This window comes from Ranitomeya imitator, chromosome 5 (assembly GCF_032444005.1).
Source record: "Ranitomeya imitator isolate aRanImi1 chromosome 5, aRanImi1.pri, whole genome shotgun sequence".
NCBI classification, from domain to species: Eukaryota; Metazoa; Chordata; class Amphibia; order Anura; family Dendrobatidae; genus Ranitomeya; species Ranitomeya imitator.
In genome coordinates, this window is record NC_091286.1 from 575,124,457 (window position 1) to 575,146,321 (window position 21,865).

At 45.5% G+C, this 21,865-nt stretch overlaps 1 protein-coding gene across 2 annotated transcripts in view; it reads right to left on the minus strand.

Moving 5' to 3' along the window:
- The window catches only part of PIK3CB (phosphatidylinositol-4,5-bisphosphate 3-kinase catalytic subunit beta), a 256,475-nt gene extending 235,054 nt beyond the window's left edge, over positions 1-21,421 (minus strand). For both annotated transcript variants that reach the window (XR_011312507.1, XM_069727815.1), the window contains exons 1-2: positions 21,336-21,421; positions 16,221-16,325 (exon numbers count right to left, since the gene is read on the minus strand). The gene's annotated coding sequence lies outside the window, so the exon portion shown is untranslated. The remainder of the gene's footprint in view (positions 1-16,220; positions 16,326-21,335) is intronic.
- Between the last annotated feature and the right edge of the window lie 444 nt (positions 21,422-21,865).

Consider the following 21,865-nt stretch of genomic DNA (forward strand, 5'->3'; position numbering starts at 1 on the left):
CTAATTTCGCTAATCTATCTGGGTATTGTAGTTCTCCCATCCCCTTTATTAATTTTGTTGCCCTCCTTTGTACTCTCTCTAGTTCCATTATATCCTTCCTGAGCACCGGTGCCCAAAACTGGACACAGTACTCCATGTGCGGTCTAACTAGGGATTTGTACAGAGGCAGTATAATGCTCTCATCATGTGTATCCAGACCTCTTTTAATGCACCCCATGATCCTGTTTGCCTTGGCAGCTGCTGCCTGGCACTGGCTGCTCCAGGTAAGATCATCATTAACTAGGATCCCCAAGTCCTTCTCCCTGTCAGATTTACCCAGTGGTTTCCCGTTCAGTGTGTAATGGTGATATTGATTCCCTCTTCCCATGTGTATAACCTTACATTTATCATTGTTAAACCTCATCTGCCACCTTTCAGCCCAAGTTTCCAACTTATCCAGATCCATCTGTAGCAGAATACTATCTTCTCTTGTATTAACTGCTTTACATAGTTTTGTATCATCTGCAAATATCGATATTTTACTGTGTAAACCTTCTACCAGATCATTAATGAATATGTTGAAGAGAACAGGTCCCAATACTGACCCCTGCGGTACCCCACTGGTCACAGCGACCCAGTTAGAGACTATACCATTTATAACCACCCTCTGCTTTCTATCACTAAGCCAGTTACTAACCCATTTACACACATTTTCCCCCAGACCAAGCATTCTCATTTTGTGTACCAACCTCTTGTGTGGCACGGTATCAAACGCTTTGGAAAAATCGAGATATACCACGTCCAATGACTCACCGTGGTCCAGCCTATAGCTTACCTCTTCATAAAAACTGATTAGATTGGTTTGACAGGAGCGATTTCTCATAAACCCATGCTGATATGGAGTTAAACAGTTATTCTCATTGAGATAATCCAGAATAACATCCCTCAGAAACCCTTCAAATATTTTACCAACAATAGAGGTTAGACTTACTGGCCTATAATTTCCAGGTTCACTTTTAGAGCCCTTTTTGAATATTGGCACCACATTTGCTATGCGCCAGTCCTGCGGAACAGACCCTGTCGCTATAGAGTCCCTAAAAATAAGAAATAATGGTTTATCTATTACATTACTTAGTTCTCTTAGTACTCGTGGGTGTATGCCATCCGGACCCGGAGATTTATCTATTTTAATCTTATTTAGCCGGTTTCGCACCTCTTCTTGGGTTAGATTGGTGACCCTTAATATAGGGATTTCATTGTTTCTTGGGATTTCACCTAGCATTTCATTTTCCACCGTGAATACCGTGGAGAAGAAGGTGTTTAATATGTTAGCTTTTTCCTCGTCATCTACAACCATTCTTTCCTCACTATTTTTTAAGGGGCCTACATTTTCAGTTTTTATTCTTTTACTATTGATATAGTTGAAGAACAGTTTGGGATTAGTTTTACTCTCCTTAGCAATGTACTTCTCTGTTTCCTTTTTGGCAGCTTTAATTAGTTTTTTAGATAAAGTATTTTTCTCCCTATAGTTTTTTAGAGCTTCAATGGTGCCATCCTGCTTTAGTAGTGCAAATGCTTTCTTTTTACTGTTAATTGCCTGTCTTACTTCTTTGTTTAGCCACATTGGGTTTTTCCTATTTCTAGTCCTTTTATTCCCACAAGGTATAAACCGCTTACACTGCCTATTTAGGATGTTCTTAAACATGTTCCATTTATTATCTGTATTCTTATTTCTGAGGATATTGTCCCAGTCTACCAGATTAAGGGCATCTCTAAGCTGGTCAAACTTTGCCTTCCTAAAGTTCAGTGTTTTTGTGACTCCCTGACAAGTCCCCCTAGTGAAAGACAGGTGAAACTGCACAATATTGTGGTCGCTATTTCCTAGATGCCCGACCACCTGCAGATTTGTTATTCTGTCAGGTCTATTAGATAGTATTAGGTCTAAAAGTGCTGCTCCTCTGGTTGGATTCTGCACCAATTGTGAAAGATAATTTTTCTTGGTTATTAGCAGAAACCTGTTGCCTTTATGAGTTTCACAGGTTTCTGTTTCCCAGTTAATATCCGGGTAGTTAAAGTCCCCCATAACCAGGACCTCATTATGGGTTGCAGCTTCATCTATCTGCTTTAGAAGTAGACTTTCCATGGTTTCTGTTATATTTGGGGGTTTTTAACAGACCCCAATGAGAATTTTGTTACCATTTTTCCCTCCATGAATTTCGACCCATATGGACTCGACATCCTCATTTCCTTCGCTAATATCCTCCCTTAAAGTGGACTTTAGACAAGACTTTACATAGAGACAAACCCCTCCTCCTCTCCGATTCTTATGATCCTTTCTAAACAGACTGTAACCCTGTAAGTTAACCCCTTCATGACCCAGCCTATTTTGACCTTAAAGACCTTGCCGTTTTTTGCAATTCTGACCAGTGTCCCTTTATGAGGTAATAACTCAGGAACGCTTCAACGGATCCTAGCGGTTCTGAGATTGTTTTTTCGTGACATATTGGGCTTCATGTTAGTGGTAAATTTAGGTCAATAAATTCTGCATTTATTTGTGATAAACACGGAAATTTGGCGAAAATTTTGAAAATTTCGCAATTTTCACATTTTGAATTTTTATTCTGTTAAACCAGAGAGATATGTGACACAAAATAGTTAATAAATAACATTTCCCACATGTTTACTTTACATCAGCACAATTTTGGAAACAAAATTTTTTTTTGTTAGGAAGTTATAAGGGTTAAAATTTGACCAGCGATTTGTCATTTTTACAACGAAATTTACAAAACCATTTTTTTTAGGGACCACCTCACATTTGAAGTCAGTTTGAGGGGTCTATATGGCTGAAAATACCCAAAAGTGACACCATTCTAAAAACTGCACCCCTCAAGGTACTCAAAACCACATTCAAGAAGTTTATTAACCCTTCAGGTGCTTCACAGCAGCAGAAGCAACATGGAAGGAAAAAATGAACATTTAACTTTTTAGTCACAAAAATTATCTTTTAGCAACAATTTTTTTATTTTCCCAATGGTAAAAGGAGAAACTGAACCACGAAAGTTGTTGTCCAATTTGTCCTGAGTACGCTGATACCTCATATGTGGGGGTAAACCACTGTTTGGGCGCACGGCAGGGCTTGGAAGGGAAGGAGCGCCATTTGACTTTTTGAATCAAAAATTGGCTCCACTCTTTAGCGGACACCATGTCACGTTTGGAGAGCCCCCGTGTGCCTAAAAATTGGAGCTCCCCCACAAATGACCCCATTTTGGAAACTAGACGCCCCAAGGAACTTATCTAGATGCATAGTGAGCACTTTGAACCCCCAGGTGCTTCACAAATTGATCCGTAAAAATGAAAAAGTACTTTTTTTTCACAAAAAAATTCTTTTAGCCTCAATTTTTTCATTTTCACATGGGCAACAGGATAAAATGGATCCTAAAATGTGTTGGGCAATTTCTCCTGAGTACACCAATACCTCACATGTGGGGGTAAACCACTGTTTGGGCACATGGTAAGGCTCGGAAGGGAAGGAGCGCCATTTGACTTTTTGAATGAAAAATTATTTCCATCGTTAGCGGACACCATGTCGCGTTTGGATAGCTCCTGTGTGCCTAAACATTGGCGCTCCCCCACAAGTGACCCCATTTTGGAAACTAGACCCCCCAAGGAACTTATTTAGATGCCTAGTGAGCACTTTAAACCCTCAGGTGCTTCACAAATTGATCTGTAAAAATGAAAAAGTACTTTTTTTTCACAAAAAAATTATTTTCGCCTCAATTTTTTCATTTTCACATGGGCAGTAGGATAAAATGGATCATAAAATTTGTTGGGCAATTTCTCCCGAGTACGCCGATACCTCATATGTGGGGGTAAACCACTGTTTGGGCACACGGCAGGGCTCGGAAGGGAAGGCGCGCCATTTGACTTTTTGAATGGAAAATTAGCTCCAATTGTTAGCGGACACCATGTCGCGTTTGGAGAGCCCCCTGTGTGCCTAAACATTGGAGCTCCCCCACAAGTGACCCCATTTTGGAAACTAGACCCCCCAAGGAACTTATCTAGATGCATATTGAGCACTTTAAACCCCCAGGTGCTTCACAGAAGTTTATAACGCAGAGCCATGAAAATAAAAAATAATTTTTCTTTCCTCAAAAATGATTTTTTAGCCTGGAATTTCCTATTTTGCCAAGGATAATGGGAGAAATTGGACCCCAAATATTGTTGTCCAGTTTGTCCTGAGTACGCTGATACCCCATATGTGGGGGTAAACCACTGTTGGGCGCACGGCAGGGCTCGGAAGGGATGGCACGCCATTTGGCTTTTTAAATGGAAAATTAGCTCCAATCATTAGCGGACACCATGTCACGTTTGGAGAGCCCCTGTGTGCTTAAACATTGGAGATCCCCCAGAAATGACACCATTTTGGAAACTAGACCCCCAAAGGAACTAATCTAGATGTGTGGTGAGGACTTTGAACCCCCAAGTGCTTCACAGAAGTTTATAACGCAGAGCCATGAAAATAAAAAAAAAAATTATTTTCTCAAAAATGATCTTTTAGCCTGCAATTTTTTATTTTCCCAAGGGTAACAGGAGAAATTTGACCCCAAAAGTTGTTGTCCAGTTTCTCCTGAGTACGCTGATACCCCATATGTGGGGGTAAATCACTGTTTGGGCACATGCCGGGGCTCGGAAGTGAAGTAGTGACGTTTTGAAATGCAGACTTTGATGGAATGCTCTGTGGGCGTCACGTTGCGTTTGCAGAGCCCCTGATGTGGCTTAACAGTAGAAACCCCCCACAAGTGACCCCATTTTGGAAACTAGACCCCCAAAGGAACTTATCTAGATGTGTGGTGAGCACTTTGAACCCCCAAGTGCTTCATAGAAGTTTATAATGCAGAGCCGTGAAAATAATAAATACGTTTTCTTTCCTCAAAAATAATTATTTAGCCCAGAATTTTTTAATTTTCCCAAGGGTAACAGGAGAAATTTGACCCCAAAAGTTGTTGTCCAGTTTCTCCTGAGTACGGTGATACCCCATATGTGGGGGTAAACTACTGTTTGGGCACATGCCGGGGCTTGGAATTGAAGTAGTGACGTTTTGAAATGCAGACTTTGATGGAATGCTCTGCGGGCGTCACGTTGCGTTTGCAGAGCCCCTGATGTGCCTAAACAGTAGAAACCCCCCACAAGTGACCCCATTTTGGAAACTAGACCCTGAAAGGAACTTATCTAGATGTGTGGTGAGCACTTTGAACCCCCAAGTGCTTCATAGAAGTTTATAATGCAGAGCCGTGAAAATAATAAATACGTTTTCTTTCCTCAAAAATAATTATTTAGCCCAGAATTTTTTATTTTCCCAAGGGTTACAGGAGAAATTGGACCCCAAAAGTTGTTGTCCAGTTTCTCCTGAGTACGCTGATACCCCATATGTGGGGGTAAACCACTGTTTGGGCACACGTCGGGGCTCAGAAGGGAAGTAGTGACTTTTGAAATGCAGACTTTGATGGAATGGTCTGCGGGTGTCACGTTGCGTTTGCAGAGCCCCTGGTGTGCCTAAACAGTAGAGACCCCCCACAAGTGACCCCATTTTAGAAACTAGACCCCCCAAGGAACTTATCTAGATATGTGGTGAGCACTTTGAACCCCCAAGTGCTTCACAGACGTTTACAACGCAGAGCCGTGAAAATAAAAAATCATTTTTCTTTCCTCAAAAATTATGTTTTAGCAAGCATTTTTTTAGATTCACAAGGGTAACAGGAGAAATTGGACCCCAGTAATTGTTGCGCAGTTTGTCCTGAGTATGCTGGTACCCCATATGTGGGGGTAAACCACTGTTTGGGCACACGTCAGGGCTCGGAAGTGAGGGAGCACCATTTGACTTTTTGAATACGAGATTGGCTGGAATCAATGGTGGCGCCATGTTGCGTTTGGAGACCCCTGATGTGCCTAAACAGTGGTAACCCCTCAATTCTAACTCCAACACTAACCCCAACACACCCCTAACCCTAATCCCAACTGTAGCCATAATCCTAATCACAACCCTAACCCCAACACACCCCTAACCACAACCCTAACCCCAACACACCCCTAACCCTAACCACAACCCTAATTCCAACCCTAACCCTAAGGCCATGTGCCCACGTTGCGGATTCGTGTGAGATATTTCCGCACCATTTTTGAAAAATCTGCGGGTAAAAGGCACTGTGTTTTACCTGCGGATTTTCCGCGGATTTCCAGTGTTTTTTGTGCGGATTTCACCTGCGGATTCCTATTGAGGAACAGGTGTAAAACGCTGCGGAATCCGCACAAAGAATTGACATGCTGCGGAAAATACAACGCAGCGTTCCCGCGCGGTATTTTCCGCACCATGGGCACAGCGGATTTGGTTTTTCATATGTTTACATGGTACTGTAAACCTGATGGAACACTGCTGCGGATCCGCAGCCAAATCCGCACCGTGTGCACATAGCCTAATTCTAAAGGTATGTGCACACGCTGCGGATCCGCAGCAGTTTCCCATGAGTGTACAGTTCAATGTAAACCTATGGGAAACAAAAATCGCTGTGCACATGCTGCGGAAAAACTGCACGGAAACGCAGCGGTTTACATTCCGCAGCATGTCACTTCTTTGTGCGGATTCCGCAGCGGTTTTACAACTGCTCCAATAGAAAATCGCAATTGTAAAACCGCAGTGAAATGCGCAGAAAAAAACGCGGTAAATCCGCCATAAATCCGCAGCGGTTTAGCACTGCGGATTTATCAAATCCGCAGCGGAAAAATCCGCAGAGGACCAGAATACGTGTGCACATTCCTAACCCTAACCCTAGCCCTAACCCTACCCCTAACCCTACCCCTAACCCTAACCCTACCCCTAACCCTACCCCTAACCCTAACCCTACCCCTAGCCCTAACCCTAACCCTACCCCTAACCCTAACCCTATTCTAACATTAGTGGAAAAAAAAAATTTCTTTATTTTTTTATTGTCCCTACCTATGGGGGTGACAAAGGGGGGGGGTCATTTATTATTTTTTTTATTTTGATCACTGAGATAGATTATATCTCAGTGATCAAAATGCACTTTGGAACGAATCTGCCGGCCGGCAGATTCGGCGGGCGCACTGCGCATGCGCCCGCCATTTTGGAAGATGGCGGCGCCCGGGAGAAGATGGACGGGACCACGGCTGGATCGGTAAGTATGATAGGGTGGGGGGGGACCACGGGGGGGGGGATCAGAGCACGGGGGGGGGAATCGGAGCGCGGGAGGGGTGGAACGGAGCGCGGGGGGCGTGGAACGGAGCACGGGGGGGCTGGAATGGAGCACGGGGGGGTGGAACGGAGCACCGGGGGGGTGGAACGGAGTGCAGGGGGGGTGATTGGAGCACGGGGGGGTGATTGGAGCACGGGGGGAGCGGACACGAGCACGGGGGGGGAGCGGAGCACTGGACGGAGGGGAGCCGGAGCAGTGTACCGGCCAGATCGGGGGGGTGGGGGGGCGATCGGAGGGGTGGGGTGGGGGCACACTAGTATTTCCAGCCATGGCCGATGATATTTCAGCATCGGCCATGGCTGGATTGTAATATTTCACCCGTTATAATGGGTGAAATATTACAAATCGCTCTGATTGGCAGTTTCACTTTCAACAGCCAATCAGAGCGATCGTAGCCACGAGGGGGTGAAGCCACCCCCCCTGGGCTAAACTACCACTCCCCCTGTCCCTGCAGATCGGGTGAAATGGGAGTTAACCCTTTCACCCGATCTGCAGGGACGCGATCTTTCCATGACGCCGCATAGGCGTCATGGGTCGGAATGGCACCGACTTTCATGACGCCTACGTGGCGTCAAAGGTCGGGAAGGGGTTAACTGCCCAGTCATAGATACATAGAAGATACATAGATGATACACAGAAGAAACATAGAAGATACACAGATGATACATAGATGATACACAGAAGAAACATAGAAGATACACAGATGATACATAGATGATACATAGAAGATACATAGATGATAGGCTACGTTCACATTTGCGTTGTGCGGTGCAGCGCCGGCGACGCAACGCAAATGTAAACGCATGCACAATGCAGCGTTTTGTGACGCATGCGTCCACTTTTGCATGGTTTTTGGCGCAGAAAAAACTGCATCATGCAGCGTCCTCTGCGCCCTGACGCATGCGCCACAGTGACGCATGCGTCACAAAACGCAAGTGCAACGCATGTCCATGCGCCCACCATGTTAAATATAGGGGCGCATGACGCATGCGTCGCCGCGGCTGCGCCCGACGCAACGCTAATGTGAACGTAGCCATACATAGAAGATACATAGAAGATACACAGAAGATACACAGAAGATACACAGAAGATACACAGAAGATACACAGAAGATACACAGAAGATGCATAGAAGATACACAGATGATACATAGATGATGCATAGAAGATACACAGAAGATACACAGAAGATACACAGAAGATACATAGAAGATACACAGAAGATACACAGAAGATACACAGAAGATACATAGAAGATGCATAGAAGATACACAGATGATACACAGAAGATACATAGATGATACACAGAAGATACACAGAAGATACACAGATGATACACAGAAGATACACAGAAGATACACAGAAGATACACAGATGATACACAGAAGATACACAGAAGATACACAGAAGATACATAGAAGATACACAGAAGATACACAGAAGATACATAGATGATACACAGAAGATACACAGAAGATACACAGATGATACACAGAAGATACACAGAAGATACACAGATGATACACAGATGATACACAGATGATACACAGATGATGCACAGATGATGCACAGATGATACACAGATGATACACAGATGATACACAGATGATACATAGATGATACACAGAAGATACACAGAAGATACACAGATGATACACAGAAGATACACAGAAGATACACAGATGATACACAGAAGATACACAGATGATACACAGATGATACACAGAAGATACACAGAAGATACACAGAAGATACACAGAAGATACAGAGATGATACACAGAAGCACAGAAGATACACAGATGATACACAGAAGATACACAGATGATACATAGATGATACACAGAAGATACACAGAAGATACACAGAAGATACACAGAAGATACACAGAAGATACACAGATGATACACAGATGATACACAGATGATACACAGAAGATATACAGAAGATACACAGAAGATACACAGAAGATACACAGAAGATACACAGATGATACACAGATGATACACAGAAGATACACAGAAGATGCATAGAAGATGCATAGAAGATACACAGATGATACATAGAAGATACACAGAAGATACATAGAAGATACACAGAAGATGCATAGAAGATACACAGAAGATACACAGAAGATACATAGAAGATACACAGAACATACATAGATGCATAGATGATAGACAGAAGATACACAGAAGATACACAGATGATGCATAGAAGATACACAGAAGATACATAGAAGATACATAGAAGATACACAGATGATACACAGAAGATACACAGACGATACATAGAAGATACACAGATGATACACAGATGATACACAGAAGATACACAGAAGATACACAGAAGATACACAGATGATACACAGATGATACACAGAAGATATACAGAAGATACACAGATGATACATAGAAGATACACAGAAAATGCATAGAAGATACACAGAAGATACACAGAAGATACATAGAAGATACACAGAACATACATAGATGCATAGATGATAGACAGAAGATACACAGAAGATACACAGATGATGCATAGAAGATACACAGAAGATACACAGAAGATACACAGAAGATACATAGATGCATAGATGATAGACAGAAGATACACAGAAGATACACAGATGATGCATAGAAGATACACAGAAGATACACAGATGATACATAGACGATACACAGAAGATACATAGATGCATAGATGATAGACAGAAGATACACAGAAGATACACAGAAGATACATAGATGATACACAGAAGATACACAGAAGATACACAGAAGATACACAGAAGATACACAGAAGATACATAGATGATACACAGAAGATACACAGAAGATACACAGAAGATACATAGATGCATAGATGATAGACAGATGATATATAGAAGATACACAGATGATACATGCGCTCACTGTCGCTGCAGGTACATCCCATCCATATAAATTACAAGGGGTTAAATTAAAATTGATAATTTCGGGCATTGTGGCACAGCCCAGACAAAGGGCACGCAGAGCTGACAACGTACTAGCGAACAGATCACATCCACATGGTCCATGGACATAGGAGTTTCAACACGCAGAGGAAATCCATGTTCTGCTGACTCGGCAGGATCATGCACATACCGGTTATGACATCGCTGCTGTTCTGGCTTTATAGCCCTCTAGGGAAAGTTCAGTTTTCTGTGCCTTGAACGGTATCTAAAAACACGGCCCAAAACAGAAGTTGGCACCCACCTGACGCCCGAACCTAAGCACATGCCAAGCCGGCACCTGTGGGATGTGAGTCAATAGCTCAGAATGCAGAACTATGGGGCAGCGCTGGTCTGTATAGAAGTCTCAGTGCCCATCAGTGCTGCCACAGTTATCCGATGCCAGATATATGAAGAGATACAGTAAGAAACATACAAGGGTTCCAGAATGGTGCTGATATTGGAAGACTAGCGGCCGGCTCCTCCCTGGCGCTCTTGACTGACAGGTCTTTCCTTGTGTGTACATGGACAATAATAGAGCCACTTATGAATATGGTACGGAGTTATGAGGTCCTGTTTGAGATGTGTTATCCACGTGGGATCAGGTTTAAAAAAGTTCAGGTGGACCCAAAATGCAACATTAATGTTTTATGATGATCTGATTGAATAAATCTTGAAAAATGACTAACACATGCGAGTGCCGGTCTTGTTATCATTGTCTACTGTATAAGTGGGAGCGGATCACCTTGACACAACTTCAAGAGTGCAGACTGGACAGGGAGCACGGTGGCTCAGTGGTTAGCACAGCAGCCTTGCAGCACTGGGGTCCTGGGTTCTAATCCCATCAAGGAAAACACCTGCAAGGAGTTTGTATGTTCTCTCCGTGTTTGTGTCCTGCGGTTTCCTCCCACACTCCATAGGGAATCTAAATTGTGAGCCCCAATGGGGACAGCGATAATAAGGTCTGTAAAGCGCTGCAGAATATGATGGCGCTATATAAGTAAAGGCTTATGGGTGTACATGGTGACAAACCTGTCAATCAAGGAAATCAGGAACCGGGCAGGAAGACTGGTGTGTAGAGACAGATAGTCTGTGCTCATGTGGAAGCCTTCTGGCATATACAGTAGACAGACAAAACGCACACACCACAAGGTGATAACACAGTCTACCACTAAAAAGAAAAAAATCCTGAAAGTGATGAAACCTTGCACTCTAGGATATCATCACATTCAGGATTTTTTTTCTTTTTAGGACCTAGAGTGCTTTGCAGCTGATGACAGAACGTAATAATGTAATGTTTAGGAAGCAGCTCAATTTATTTTTTTATTTCTCATTCATAAAAAAAAAAAAATAAATAAAAAAGTGATGAAACACTGATGGTAAAAACAGAGACACTGAGAAAACATGGATCTGTTTTTGCATATGAGTAAAATCAGCGAGGTCGGAGCCATTACTGTAAAGGTACCGTCACACTGAACGATATCGCTAGCGATCTGTGACGTTGCAGCGTCCTGGATAGCGATATCGTTCAGTTTGACAGGCAGCAGCGATCTGGATCTTGCTGTGACATCGTTGGTCGGAGCAGAAAGTCCAGAACTTTATTTCGTCGCTGGACTCCCTGCAGACATCGCTGAATCGGCGTGTGTGACACCGATTCAGCGATGTCTTCACTGGTAACCAGGGTAAACATCGGGTTACTAAGCGCAGGGCCGCGCTTAGTAACCCAATGTTTACCCTGGTTACCAGCGTAAACGTAAAAAAAACCAAACACTACATACTTACATTCCGGTGTCTGTACCCCGGCGCTGTGCTTCTCTGCACTGTGTAAGCGCCGGCCGGAAAGCAGAGCACAGCGGTGATGTCACCGCTCTGCTTTCCGGCTGGCGCTCACAGTCAGTGCAGAGAAGCACAGCGCCGGGGTACAGACACCGGAATGTAAGTATGTAGTGTTTGTTTTTTTTTACGTTTACGCTGGTAACCAGGGTAAACATCGGGTTACTAAGCGCGGCCCTGCGCTTAGTAACCCAATGTTTACCCTGGTTACCAGGGGACTTCGCATCGTTGGTCGCTGGAGAGCTGTCTGTGTGACAGCTCTCCAGCGACCACACAGCGACGCTGCAGCGATCGGGATCGTTGTCTAGATCGCTGCAGCGTCGCTAAATGTGACGGTACCTTAAGGCTGCTCTGACTACACAGAGACTACCCTGTACATAGGAAGCGTGCTCCACACAGGAGTATATGCCTGTAGTATATACCTGTATATATACCCATGCTGTTTATTTACAATGGGAGTTGCTGGTCAAACATATGCCACTATAAGGCCGGGGTCAGACGGTGTATGTTCTCTCATGCCAGAGAAACCGGCCGATTATGCTAATGACAAGGGTGACAGTCTGAGCTGAAAGTCATCTTAATGTGATAAGATTCTCTCACATGAGAGAATCGTAACACAGGTGTGAAGATGGAGAAATTAATTTCTCCATCTTCTCCATTGTCTGAGTCTGCAGATGTTGGACTGCACTCGGATGACAGCTGAGTGCAGTCTGATGTTTCACACGTACCTTTACACTTGTCTTGATGTACATTAAATGCACTTGCAGCATAGTGCAATTTTTTTTTTCTCATGCCAAATCAGCATGAGATACAAAGCGCTAGTCAGCACTTCCCCATAGTGTAACACTGGGCAGCGTGCTATCCGATAACACATCTAATCTATATACTGGATGCTCCCCAAGTATACCACCAACATAACTACAAACAGACCCTAAATGAAGGCAGTCTGTATACTTCACACGTGGCATTTTTTGTGCACCACACGCTAGGTTTCATAGAGGTGAATGATCTCCTATATGGTGGAGTTCCCTGGTTGTCCGAAATCTGACCAAGTACAAGTTCTTGTGGCCTCTGCTCTATTCTAATATAAAGCACCCAGAATACAGAGCAATGACAGCGTACAACAAGTGTGGAGACGCCGAAACATTGCACTCAGCCAATCTCATAGGCCGGGGACTGGAATTATGCCCAAACCCTATGTATGGCCCCGGCCTCACAACATCCACTTCTTTGGGGCTCATATATGGTACATTGGGGAGTGCACAGGGCCGTATAGCCCCCTAACATGCAGCCACATAAACTGTGCTCCTGCCGCCATGGTGTGCACAGATACATTCCTCCACAACACTTTCAACTAAAATCCCCTGTAACTTGAGGTTCATGGTGGCGATAAGTCATATGGCAATCATACTCCATGCCATGCGACAAGTTCATTATCATCAGGACTTGCCCATAGTGATGAGCGGACCCGTGCATGCTTGGGTTCATCTGGTTTGACAGAACCTTAGTCCAAAGCAGGGCAATGAGTCGGAGTTGGAGTCCTGGAGTCGGAGCCCATTTTGGTGGAGTCGGTGTCATGGAAATTGAGGAGTCGGAGGTTTGGCTTACCGACTCCACAGCCCTGGTCCAAAGTTCGGTTCGCGTACCAGAACTCTACCTGAACTTAAACCAGAACCCCATAGAAGTCAATAGGGACCCGAACACTCTCTCACTCACGCTTCTATAGTTCTATAACTGTCAGTCAGGCAGGTCGCACACTGAATAAGGGTCTGTTCACATGACGTCTTCCCATAGTTCTCAATCTGATTACCGCTATTCCCATTACGCCAGGAAGGGGCATCACATCCAGCTTCTTTAATAGTAAGATTTTATTTAGAAGGATGTGATTGGGATGGTCACACTGGTAGCCATGTAAATTTATTTTCTATAGTCAAAATGTCTGATAAATACAGTGTATGGGACATACACCAAAATCAATATCGTACCAAGTGCCAGCCATGCCAGCTGCGGCCACACTGATAGCTGCCACCTGTCCGCATTATGCAAGGAGTTGGCACAAAACCTTTCCATCATCCATGAAACAATTTATGCATGCAAGCAGATAAAATAAAGCGACCATTAATCTCCTGTGCGCCGGGTACTTGTGATTGTACTACTCTATGGGATGTTTACCAAGGCGTTCCATGACCAATATTATCAAGGTGAAACCAATGGCAGCTCTCTTATATGATTATATGCCAGGAAGGAAAAGCTGTGGAATTATGGAAATCACGGACAGACATGGTAATGATATGCAAGTGATGATCTATTCATTATCAAGTAGGATCAGCAGTGCAGAAATCCCCCACACTTACATGTCTGGGCTGCGATCAATGATGTAACGTCTGAGGAATGTTCTGCCACACTGAATGCACTAGTGCAAACCATCAAGATCCTCTGCTGGCAGCTGCCGTTACAATTGTAGACCCCTGACGTGCCAGATGTGATGGAAGACAAGTCCAAGTCCGGAGACGCAGGCGGTAACTGTAGCACATTTAGACTATGCAGGATGCTCAAAGTAGCGCGAGCAGCACACAGCCTGACGTGGTGTTGAAGAACAGCTCCACTTTTACAAAATGCAGATACAATTGAATAAAGCAGCAGGGCTTCAGGAGTCATATTCGGATACCGGCCTCATTCTCTCATGTAGTCCGGAAGATGACAACATTGGGCTACGAGGCACTCGCACTACCACTCTCAAGGCTATCATAGTGAACATCTATACGTCACTCCCTGAGGAAGGAACCGCAGAACGCATGGCGGGGTGCGTGGTTTGGGCAATATGATAATATTTACACTATTCATTAGGACACAAAGTGACAAGCACTGGGTGAATCCTCAGCATGACTATGTATCCTGCAGGTTTTACCATAGACTTCACTTTGCAAGGAAAGAAAGGTGCAAAGTCTTTATCTCTGGAGATAACACAGGATTATCCCCTAAATTCTCAGAGAACTCCCTTAACCCTGCTGTTGTCTTCGGTCTGGGGAGACCGATTTTGAACTTTGGTATTTTTGGGGGTGTTCAAGATGCGATTCTGAAACTTGTGGTTGATTGACTTAAATGAGGATGGGTCGGTCAGCCACGGGTTTCAGAGCCGCATCTTGAATATTTTAAAGAATATTGAAGTTCAAGGTCGGTCGTTTTTGACCGAAGACAACAGCAGGGTTAAAGGGGTTGTCTCATCTTCTTTTCAAGAATGCAGCTGCACACCTGAGTGATTGACGGTTTGGGCCAGTGGTCCTGTTCTATCACTGGCCCAAACTGTGCGCTCTCTGATGTGAAAGGGCCAGCTTTAGAGCAGTGTTCACAAGGACTACGGAAAATAACTTTTAAAAGGGGTTGTCCAGTCTTAGGCTACAAGTCTGCAGTCACTGTATGTGAAGCCTCAGCTCGCACGCTCTGCACCCTATGAGGATTCTCCGGTGTCAGCGCAGAGCGAATGATCCCAATTATGTGATTTGCACATATGCGGCCATGTGCTGACTGGGTAGGCACCGTCTTGCTCAATGCAAGTGTACAGAACAAGGTCAGATACAGTCAGAATGTGGCCGGGAGTGTGCAAATCACATGTCTGCCCAGGGGAATCCACACAGTGTGCAGTGCGTACGATATGAGGATTCCCAAGTCTGCAGTCACACAGTGTGACTGCAGACCTGTAGCCTAAGGATGAACAACCCCTGTACACATTGCACTCTTTGCCAAGGAAACCAGCTACTGCTGCTAGACTGCAGAAATGGCCAATAGTCTAGGCAATGAGCAGATCATTAAAAATCCCTCTGTTCTTGACAATGGAGGCTCTTAGCAACATGTACATTTGCACGTTTTTACAAGCAAGTTGCCATTTTACCCACTTGATATAATAAGAATTAAAGCTCTGGAGTTTGCACTCCCCGATCACCAGCGTAGAAGGAAAGACACCCTTGCCCTACTGGAAAGCTCCACATCTCCAAGACTTCTCACGCTTTGCCTACTTTGTACAGTACATGCTCAGCAGCAACGTTCGGACGTATAATTACAAGGAGAAAGTCTCTGCCTAGGCCGAAGCTTCACGGCATCATATAGTAGGCGGCAAATTCACCTTAAAATATATATAAAAAAGTGACCAAAGCAACAAGGATTGCAGAACTTACCCTGTGACACTGTGGTATTTCCTTATAGGCCGCCCAGTCTGTATGTAAGGCCTGTACGGAGACGTCCTCACTACACGGCCATCGATCCGCTCAGGACACCAAGACCTATGTGTAGTGAAAAGAAGAAGTGTGAGGAGGAAGTCTGACTGCAGGAGTGAGCGGAGAAGGAGAGGAAGATGATAAGCGCCGGGTAACACCACCTCATCCTGTGCGACACACAACGCTGCCAGGATTTGGGTAGGCACAGAACAATGAGCGCCCATTATTCCCTGTGTGGGAGGGGAGCAGCACTGACTGCATGGCGGCTGGGAAGCCCAGAACATACAGACTACTTTATAATCTAATCTCCGCACCCAACCTGTCAGGGTGTTCTTCCAACAACTCCGACTTCTGGAGCTGGGAAAGCAATGACCAATATGGCTGTAAGTATTAGCCACGATACCGGGATATAACCCATCGTCTCCGACCTAGGGACTCATAACTAGACCAGCATGCCATGCCGGGCTGGAAAGAAGCCTGGTGCCGTATTATGTCTCATGGCCGCAGCAGCTGGGCACAACCAGATCATCACTGGGGCTGACATTATCGAGAAAAAAAATAAAAGTTAGGTAACATCACATACGGCACATATGTGCGACCAAAACATTCATTCCAGACATCTAAGGTCGGTGACTGCAGCAGATGCAGGGTTCTCTGTCCGTCCCATTGGCCTGATACAATCTACGGCCTCATTCACACACCCGTGTTTAAATACAGACGTGCAACAAAATGGCAGCGGCGTCATCAGTGTTTGGTCCATGTGTCCGTTTTTACCATCAGTGTTTGGTCCGTGTGTCCATTTTTACCATCAGTGTTTGGTCCGTGTGCCCATTTTTACCATCAGTGTTTGGTCCGTGTGTCCATTTTTACCACCAGTGTTTGGTCCGTGTGTCCATTTTTACCATCAGTGTGTGATTCGTGTGCCCATTTTTACCATCAGTGTTTGGTCCGTGTGTCCATTTTTACCATCAGTGTTTGGTCCGTGTGTCCATTTTTACCATCAGTGTTTGGTCCGTGTGTCCATTTTTACCATCAGTGTTTGGTCCGTGTGTCCATTTTTAACCATCAATGTTTGGTCAATGTGTCCATTTTTAACCATCAGTGTTTGGTCCGTGTGTCCAATTTTTACCATCAGTGTTTGGTCCGTGTGTTAATTTTTACCATCAGTGTGTGATCTGTGTGTCCATTTTTGCCATCAATATTTGGTCCATGTGTCCATTTTTACCATCAGTGTTTGGTCCGTGTGTCCATTTTTGCCATCAGTGTTTGGTCCGTGTGTCCATTTTTGCCATCAATATTTGGTCCGTGTGTCCATTTTTTACCATCAGTGTTTGGTCTGTGTGTCCATTTTTGACCATCAGTGTTTGGTCCGTTTGTCCATTTTTACCATCAGTGTGTGATCCGTGTGCCCATTTTTACCATCAGTGTTTGGTCTATGTGTCCGTTTTTACCATCAGTGTTTGGTCCGTGTGTCCATTTTTACCATCAGTGTGTGATCCGTGTGCCCATTTTTTACCATCAGTGTTTGGTCCGTGTGTCCATTTTTAACCATCAATATTTGGTCCATGTGTCCATTTTTACCATCAGTGTTTGGTCCGTGTGTCCATTTTTACCATCAGTGTTTGGTCCGTGTGTCCATTTTTTACCATCAGTGTTTGGTCCGTGTGTCCATTTTTAACCATCAATATTTGGTCCATGTGTCCATTTTTACCATCAGTGTTTGGTCCATGTGTTAATTTTTACCATCAGTGTTTGGTCCGTGTGTCCATTTTTGCCATCAATATTTGGTCCATGTGTCCATTTTTACCATCAGTGTTTGGTCCGTGTGTCCATTTTTGCCATCAGTGTTTGGTCCGTGTGTCCATTTTTGCCATCAATATTTGGTCCATGTGTCCATTTTTACCATCAGTGTTTGGTCCATGTGTTAATTTTTACCATCAGTGTTTGGTCCGTGTGTCCATTTTTGCCATCAATATTTGGTCCATGTGTCCATTTTTACCATCAGTGTTTGGTCCGTGTGTCCATTTTTGCCATCAGTGTTTGGTCCGTGTGTCCATTTTTGCCATCAATATTTGGTCCGTGTGTCCATTTTTTACCATCAGTGTTTGGTCTATGTGTCCATTTTTGACCATCAGTGTTTGGTCCGTTTGTCCATTTTTGCCATCAGCGTTTGGTCCGTGTGTCCATTTTTACCATCAGTGTTTGGTCCGTGTGTCCATTTTTACCATCAGTGTGTGATCTGTGTGTCCATATTTGCCATCAATATTTGGTCCATGTGTCCATTTTTTACCATCAGTGTTTGGTCCGTTTGTCAATTTTTACCATCAGTGTTTGGTCCGTGTATCCATTTTTGCCATCAGTGTTTGGTCCGTGTATCCATTTCTTACCATCAGTGTTTGGTCCGTGTATCCATTTTTTACCATCAGTGTTTGGTCCATGTCTCCATTTTTACCATCAATGTTTGGTCCGTGTATCCATTTCTTACCATCAGTGTTTGGTCCGTGTATCCATTTTTTACCATCAGTGTTTGGTCCATGTCTCCATTTTTACCATCAATGTTTGGTCCGTGTGTCCAATTTTGTACCATCAGTGTGTGATCTGTGTGTCCATATTTGCCATCAATATTTGGTCCATGTGTCCATTTTTTACCATCAGTGTTTGGTCCGTTTGTCAATTTTTACCATCAGTGTTTGGTCCGTGTATCCATTTTTGCCATCAGTGTTTGGTCCGTGTATCCATTTCTTACCATCAGTGTTTGGTCCGTGTATCCATTTCTTACCATCAGTGTTTGGTCCGTGTATCCATTTTTTACCATCAGTGTTTGGTCCATGTCTCCATTTTGACCATCAGTGTTTGGTCCGTGTGTCCATTTTTTACCATCAGTGTTTGGTCCGTGTATCCATTTTTTACCATCAGTGTTTGGTCCATGTCTCCATTTTTACCATCAATGTTTGGTCCGTGTGTCCAATTTTGTACCATCAGTGTGTGATCTGTGTGTCCATATTTGCCATCAATATTTGGTCCATGTGTCCATTTTTTACCATCAGTGTTTGGTCCGTTTGTCAATTTTTACCATCAGTGTTTGGTCCGTGTGTCCATTTTTACCATCAGTGTTTGGTCCGTATGTCCATTTTTGCTATGAGTGTTTGGTCCGTGTGTCCATTTTTGCCATCAGTGTTTGGTCCGTGTGTCCATTTTTACCATCACCAGCACACCGACGCCAACCTAGTTACATAATTGCGCTGTCCGATTTTTAGGTTTATTAGACGTAGCTTAAGAACCTTCAGAGATGCAAAAATATCCCCCCAAAACAGATGAAACTGATGGTAAAAACTGACCAAACACTGATGAAAATCTGATAGAAACAGGCCTATAACGTGACAACAATCAGCGCCACCGGAGAGCCCTTCAGCTCATTGTTTCAGAGCTCCATTGGAGTTCGGCACTGGGGGGATTTTCTTACCAACCCCTCCGACAGCAGATGCAATGGGCGCCTGTATACCCCGAGCCGTACGCTCCTACTATACACATATACCACACCGTACCTCTTATTATAGGAATAGTGGCGCAGTGTAAGCCGCTGTTCACATGTGTATTTGGGGATTCTGTTTCTTCCATTTTACGAACATACCGTAGATGAATTCATGCCCAAAATGGACCCGTTTTCTAACAGACACAAAGGAGAGTAGTGGGCCCCACTGATTATTATGGGGTCTGTCTCTGTGCACTTAGATGTAAGTTTTTTAGGTTTTTTTTTTTTATTTTAAGCAGGGGAAAAAGTTCTGTATTATGTGGAAAACAGAAACGAGACAAATCCCATAATAATGGGGCCCCCGGCGACTTCAGTTTCCATCAAAAGCAAATGGGTCCAATTTGGGCAAAAATTCAGTTTGTCCCTAAAATTAACAGATAAAATAAACTCCTAAAAACATATCTGAAGGGTGGAAATAACAATGGTGCAACCGCATAGGGGCCCAAGAAGTACGAGGGCCACATCCACCTCCAGAGCAGCGAGGGGCCCCTCTACATGGATCTGCCACGGACCTGAACAGCGCCAAACAGAGGAAAAATGCCTAAAGGGCACTCTGTATACGCAGGACCCCCGTACGCAGGGCACCCCATAAGCAGGACCCCATATGCAGGACCCCCCATACGCAGGACCCCATACGCAGGACCCCCCCGTACGCAGGGCACCTGTACGCAGGACCACCCCGTACACAGGACCCCCCATACGCAGGACCCCCCCGTACGCAGGACCCCCATACACAGGGCACCTGTACGCAGGACACCCCGTACACAGGGCACCTGTACACAGGACCCCCCCATACGCAGGACCCCCCCGTACGCAGGACCCCCATACGCAGGACACCCCGTACACAGGGCACCTGTACACAGGACCCCCCATACGCAGGACCCCCCCGTACGCAGGACCCCCATACGCAGGACACCCCGTACACAGGGCACCTGTACACAGGACCCCATATGCTTCATGCCATTAAAAAAGGCTATGTGATCGAAGTCGGACTAAAGGCAGCTGATATCGGGGGAGTAAAAGTTTCCACCTTCGTCCAGCATGTGGGGGGCACTATGACCACAGCCCCGGGGTCCGGCCCCCGCTCACCCACCATGTGTGGCCATGTACCGGGCAGCAGACACAGTTGTACAGATCATCGCATCAATCACATCGCTCGATCAATGGGCGCACGGTCGGGAGCAGCGGAGCCGCGCAGGAATGCGGAGTCTGCAGGACGTGTGGGGACAGATCCACAGCTGCTACGTGAAAACATCACGATCGTGCCCCGAGTGGCGGCAGACACGGCACAGCCACGGACTACAAGTCCCAGCAGCTGGGATCGGAGCCTGTCCGGCCGTGGCACGGAGAGGGCAGAGGCAGCTGTGCCAGGCTCACACCCGCAGCCATTCACAGAGGTGCAGCCAGAAGTGAGCAGCGGCCGGAGCCACATGAGGGGCGGGTACACACACTACACTCCCAGGACAGTGACGACCCCCCGGCCACGACCACCACACATGGAGCCCGGGAGCACCGGACTGCAGACCCCCCGGCCGTGCACTTACCGGCAGCTGCGGAGACGGGAGCTCAAATGCCTACGCGCGTCCCCGCGCCGCCCTCTTCGCTCACCATGCGCGCCCCCGCCCGTACTGTAAGACGCGCGCTCCCGCTCCTCCCCCTTTTCTTCTCACCCTTCTATTGCTGACTTGTAGTTCCTGCGCCCTGCTCCGCCGAGGTTCCTGTTCCTGCCGCACTCACCGGCCCGTGCTGTACAGACGACACCTCTGTATCCGGTGATCCTGAGGATGGTGTGAGGGCAGAACAGGAAAAGTTCTGCAGGGGCTAAAATCCTGGACAGCCCCCTCCAGCAGGAGCCCGTGTAGTCAGCGTCTCCCGTGTAGTCAGCGTCTCCTGTGTATTCTGTGTCTCCCGTGTAGTCAGCGTCTCCCGTGTAGTCAGTGTCTCCCGTGTAGTAGGTGTCTCCCGTGTAGTCGGCATCTCCCGTGTATTCAGCGTCTCCCGTGTAGTCAGCGTCTCCCGTGTAGTCAGTGTCTCCCGTGTAGTCAGCGTCTCCCGTGTAGTCAGCGTCTCCCGT